This window comes from Montipora foliosa, chromosome 2 (assembly GCF_036669935.1).
Source record: "Montipora foliosa isolate CH-2021 chromosome 2, ASM3666993v2, whole genome shotgun sequence".
Taxonomy (NCBI): domain Eukaryota; kingdom Metazoa; phylum Cnidaria; class Anthozoa; order Scleractinia; family Acroporidae; genus Montipora; species Montipora foliosa.
Genome location: NC_090870.1, coordinates 37,999,396 through 38,005,442, shown reverse-complemented (window position 1 = coordinate 38,005,442; position 6,047 = coordinate 37,999,396). Strand labels below are relative to the sequence as shown.

General features: G+C 39.0%; 1 pseudogene; it reads right to left on the bottom strand.

The window, feature by feature from the left end:
• LOC137990758 (gamma-butyrobetaine dioxygenase-like) overlaps nt 1-5,804 on the bottom strand; it is a 6,543-nt pseudogene extending 739 nt beyond the window's left edge.
• Nucleotides 5,805-6,047: the final 243 nt, after the last annotated feature.

The window sequence follows — 6,047 nt, the reverse complement described above, 5'->3', positions numbered from 1 at the left end:
TTGAGGAAACAGCATTTCTTTCCCGGGGCACGCGTAATTCTTTTCGTCATGCATAACCATTCACCTATGTTTAAATTATAGTAAATGGGTTATTAACCAATCAGAGCGCATTTTTCTCTAGTTATGAAAATTAGACCCTCGCACTTATTTAATATAGACACCTGAAAGATTCAGGAGGCTTTAAGGTGGTTCGAACCCCGTGACCTCTGCGATTCCCGTGCGATGCTCTGTCGACTGAGCTATGCATCCACTCACTTCAAATATACATTTATTTCATTCACCAAGTCCTTCGAGCCCAACAAATAATTGCACTGCTCTAACCTTCTTTTAGTTTTCAGATGTTGAATATCTTTGGCAAATGTTATCTAAATTCGACAGTCCGTCAGTCAACCTTTGAGTAATCGGAATCTTAACTGAATTTTAGTACGAGCTTTAATAAACGAGAGTCAACTGAATGGATTTCCGAGTTCCTCAGCAAGGACAAGGAAGGTTTAATTTTCTAGCTAGAACTCTCAATCGGGAGTACATTGTGTCCCAATCCATGTAAATGCCAACCAAGAACCTGCTTCCACCCTCCGTGACAGTAAATCCCGTCCTACCATGCGTAACACGGTGGTTGTTGACCGTCACCATGTCACCAGGAATCATTTTGTATTCAATTACATTTGCTGGATCCCTCATCATTTTGCCAATAGTAAGATATGCTTCATAGAGCTCAACAACACATTCTGGTGACTCTTTACGCGTCAGGCAATCACGGGCACCATTGCTGAGGAAAAATCGTGAAAGCTGTCCATTATTGTCCAACCTATGAGCAATGAAGATCAAGAGAAAATTTTAAATAAATTAATGCAAATTGAAGAAACATGATTGTAAAGTTAATAACAATTTATAATGACGGGTCTCGCAAACAACTGCAACATTTAAGGTGAAAAACAATATTGGCATGTTGACTTTTTAAAAAAGCTTCTGCAAAAGTATTTAATTAACGAATTATTCTTCAATTAATTAAGTGCGCAGGTTTCTATTGACAATTAATAATTAATTATTAATTATTAAGCCATAACATAACTGTTGCTTTGTTCAAAACTAACATCTGAAATTCGTATGTTGTAATGGCGATGAAGAAAACGTTTCACAGAAGATTGATGATTGTATGATATTTTCTAACGAAGATAAGGTGGAGAGTGAGTGATATTAAGGAGTGTTCTGCATACTAAGTGTTTTCTCCTGGACTTCCAGAGAACCATGTAAATGTGTAATAAACCTAAAATTAACACAATATGTTAGTCATTCCCTCTCAGATGTTGACACCAAAGAACTCTTTTTCGGAAGTCTGAGTGAAGTACTTGCTGATTTCTTTGCAACGACACAATGCTCCAGACTAGTCTGAACAGTATTATTGTTCTGAACAGTGTTATTGTTATTCCCTGTGCCAGGGGAACATGTGCGCATAAGAATTAGCCCACATGGGTAAACATCTCCCTGAAATGTTTACAAAATAGGAGAATCGGAGAGAGCGCAAGATTCGTTGAACAAAACATGCTGCAACTGTTGTTTTCTAAAGGTTTATCCCCGGAGAGTGCCTGTTGATTGCCGAAAAAGAGAATATACCATGTTGACATAATATTGATAAAAAATAGACAAAAGCTCTAGTCTGTTCAACAACTTGCCATTGCTTAAACTGTATTAACCATTTTTTTCCTGTCCTTAAGAATTCCTGACGACACAATTGGTTCAACATCTGTTCATTAACGCAAAATGTTAAACAATCATGGTGAGTCATGTATCACTAGCAGACGGCTAACAACACGATAAAAATAACTATAACCAATAGAATTTTATACATTTGGAAAAGAGAGACTACTCTCAACAATGAGAAATTTGCTTACTCTATTGTTGTGTGAGCAACTTTCATGTCATAGTCTCCGAAGGTGTCCTCTCCTACATCAAAAAAGTTCAGTGGTGAAGAAGATAACAGGTCAAATTTTTTGGGATCCAGGTCTCTCAAAAGCTTTGATACATAAAATCCATCAGCAAACTGATTGGCACCTCCAATGCCAGGAATTTGCTCAATGCACTGAAGTAAGTGAACCTCCAGGAAGAAAACAGCAGAAAAAAATCATTTACACTGCCCAGATGAGGAAACCTCACACTGGCAATACTATCACTTAGGGTCCTATTGACTGTGGTGTATTTGCCATAGTCATGTGATCTCATTTGCACTTTCCAGATGTTCGCTTCCAAAGCTTGTTACATTGTTGTGTTTGCCATTAAATTCTTGTAAATAAAATAAAATAAAAATAACAACCTTTATCTGACGTTTGGCTCCAAAACTAGTAAATACATACAATTTGGCTACACTCTCACCCAGTTTTGAGAAAGCTAACATCTTATTTCGACTTACAAGCAGGACTGTTGCAATACTTTATACTATATGCTTAATAGACAGCAACAGGAAGTGAAGGGTCTAATACATGTATTTAAGTTAGGCGAGTATGTACTGCACTGTTCATATTACTGCCGCAACCCATTTAGTTCTGCCAAATGGCTTATTTTTGTTGACCAAAATGCAACCTTCTTATGGAATCTCCACACTAAGAGACTGAGATAAAAGACTGAATCAAAGGAAATTAAGGAGCTTGATTTGTGTGTAGCAATTGCAAACTTCAGAAAGTATGTGAGGCCTTGTGAAGTCACTTGGTTCAAACTAAAGTGATCCTCGCAGTTATATTAGTTCAAACTGTAGACTACGTAACTAAGGTAGCACTTATTCTGAGTTTTACAGTAGATGTGCACTCATGCATTGTCCATTAATTTACAATCATGGTTCTCGTTAGGTTAGAAACTGCTCATGCAGAGGACTTGGTCAAGGAGGATGTGTGAGGGGAATTTATTTTGTTGACAAAAAAAAATCATCATTTTTCTGCTATCATATATAGTTTGAGCGCTGCCTTGGTCTCCCCTATTACATTAATTTTTATTAAAACCACTGCCAGCAGTAAAAATAGTGAGTGCATGGCGAAAAGTAAATTTGATGCTTTAAAAGGAAATGAAACAGCCAATTTGGAAAAAAAAAAGGACATCAATAGACACCTGTAGATATCTTCACATATGCCTGATGAGTAGTCTCAACATCATATGTCAATGAAAAGTACAATGTATGGAAGTGTGTCTGTTGCACTATGAGTTGGTTAAGGAAATAAACAAAGGGTATGCCCACAAAATTTGTTGAAAGAGTTGAACATATTGTTCCACTCTTTTGTTATTGGGTATTGGTTCAGTATGGGTTTCCCCTGTTACAAATCAAAACCCCACCAGCAGTAGAGATAGTGAGTAGGAAATTGACGTTTTGATATTTCCACTAACAGATGAGCCACAGCCTGCTATACAAATGTACATGTTACTATCATGTTATTCATATTGTTCCGAGCTATATGTCAGTTGTGTAATTGAACAATTATCATATTATAAACTCTTACTCCAGGTGCATAGTCAAGATATGCCAAGTCAGAGTGAAGGGGAAGTGTGTCTGAAGTGTAAGCCAAGTTGTTTGCACCATGCTTTGCTTTTACTTGAAAATTATGCCTGAAAAGTAATTTGAATAAATCATAAGTGCTCTTTTGAGGAGTAATGTTTGCATGTGATGACATAGGTTATTTTTACAAGCAGATGATAAAACATTTATCACACCCCATTAATGGGCTGTACACAGCTGGAGCCCAGATGCTTTTCCAGGCTGACCGGGAAAGACAGCTCCCATCAAGTTGTAAATTTATACCTTTCTATTTAAATAGATTTGGTTATGAATTAAGTAGGGGCAGGGTTCTCTATTATTGAACCTGTAACCCGTAACACCTGTTACCAGTGTCTCTAGTAGGTGTTATCTCTTAGAAACCACCATGATCAGTAGATGAGTGTGCCAATCAGTTTCAGTGTTACAGCTGAAAATACATGTAGCACAGCAAACGGCTGTTCAAAATTCTATTGAGAACCCTGTAGGGGTAAATTAAAAACAGACAAATCAAAGGGTGCAGAAGCATCCTGAGAAATGCGTAGTCTTGAAGAATCTCGAAATATCAAGAACATTGTACTTGACTTCAATGTGTGAAACTTTCCATAAAATTTCTTATAAGACTGACTAGTAATAAATATTATGATAGTGACATGCAGTGTAGTATTATTTTGGATACTTCACACTCTTAAAATATCAAACACAACTGAAGAAACTAAAGGTTTACTGTACTTTGAACAATACTGAATTATGCATGATATTCACATACAAATCCTTACAAAATTTAACACACACGCACATGGACAGTACACATTGGCTAGGCCCTATGTGCCTCCACAATCATATACTGGGCATTTCCTCTTGGTATACTGTTAGATGAAAAAGTTCATTAAAATGCTACATATGGGCCATAAATATGTCTTTGAGCTGCAGACTTGAGAGTGGACTAGTTAACTGTCAGCCTGTTTTTAATAGCAAAACCCCTGACCTTGTAGAGGGCATGCACTCAATCAACATCAAATGAGAGGGAAATCAATCAAGCGTTATTTAAATGTCTTTAGTTACTGTAATCGATTTTCATAATTCTGCAGAATTCGCCTTCAAGCACCAACGGCCAAACTGCATTTTGGCTTCCATCATTCAAACTTCCGACACCAACCACAGATGCCAAAATCAACTAATGTATGACATAACCCGCCAATGAGCATCTTTGGTTCCCAAAGTACATTCGTACATTCGAACTCAACGCCAATGTAAGCGATCCAATCTGTACGAACCTTTGGACTGAAGAATTTCTAAAAACGCATCATAATGATGTTCAAACTGTGAAGAAAACAAAAAACTCCAATGCACTTTCCGGAGGCGGAGTCTATGTTCCCGGCAATGTTCGGAAATTTGATTGATGGAAGCCAAAAAGCACTTTGGCGGTCAGTGCTTGAAGATGAGATTTCGCAGAAATTATCAAAATCCATTTGCACTTGTGAAATCGAGGACACTCAAACATATAAGTAAAATTTAAACAAATCACCCAGCCCCGGCCAACCCCTACCCGCCCCCCCCCCAACTGTTTTGTTCAAGTACTGAATCGCTCAGGTCATACTGGTCAACTTAATACCCGTAATGAGTGGGCTTATGATGTCCAACTCGTTCACAAAATTTATCTGCTTGTCCGAGCTTAAGCGGCGTATTGCACACCAAGGCGATCCCCAAACGGTGCATGGAACTTAGCCAGTTAAACAGAGTTAGATCATCTGCCATTACCTCTCGGAAATCAAATCGCGGAATATTGCCTTGCAGCTTTTTCGCGTCCCAGAGTTCTACCCCTTTTTTGTTAAGAGAGGTTTTTTTTTTCCTGATCCTTCGTCCTCGCTAAGTCTTCGTGAATGCAGCCATTTGGAATCGAAAACACTGATATGGCCGTCGGGCCAAGTCACATTCAACCCCTTTCCGTGTTCCGTTATTTCGAGTTTCTCGGGCAAAATGTTCATATCTAAACTCCCAACAGTGTCAAACCTTCGCTGGCAGCTTGAGTCGTGAAAACACTCGGGGCATCTGCAGTTATCGCGTAGGAAGACATAAGGGTAACGGTTCAAAGATCCGCTGTTCCAAGTCACATGAAGCATTCGATCCTCGTTGTTGCCTTTGATCTCTTGCACAAGAAATCTCGAGGCTGCATTTCCACTGCTTTTACTGATTTGGTTGAAGCATTGAGCTCGAATGATAACTCGCGCTTTGTATAGCTGCCCCAAGTATGGGAGCATAACTCCGTGGCCTTTCCACTTGAGAGGAGACCAAGCACTTTATAATAGCAACAACTGGGAATTTGTGATTCGTCACGTGATCGCTGTCAGTATGTAACCCCGAAGGGGGGATCAGTACGGGTCCGCAAATGATCCCGCAAATGATCCCCACACTGTACCGCAAATGACAGCAGCTGGGGCGCGTTTCTCGAAAGTCCCGAAAACTTTCCGGACCCGAAAAGCCATTTGTGAACCTGCCAACCGCTTGTTCAGGAAAGCCGATCTTTTAACAT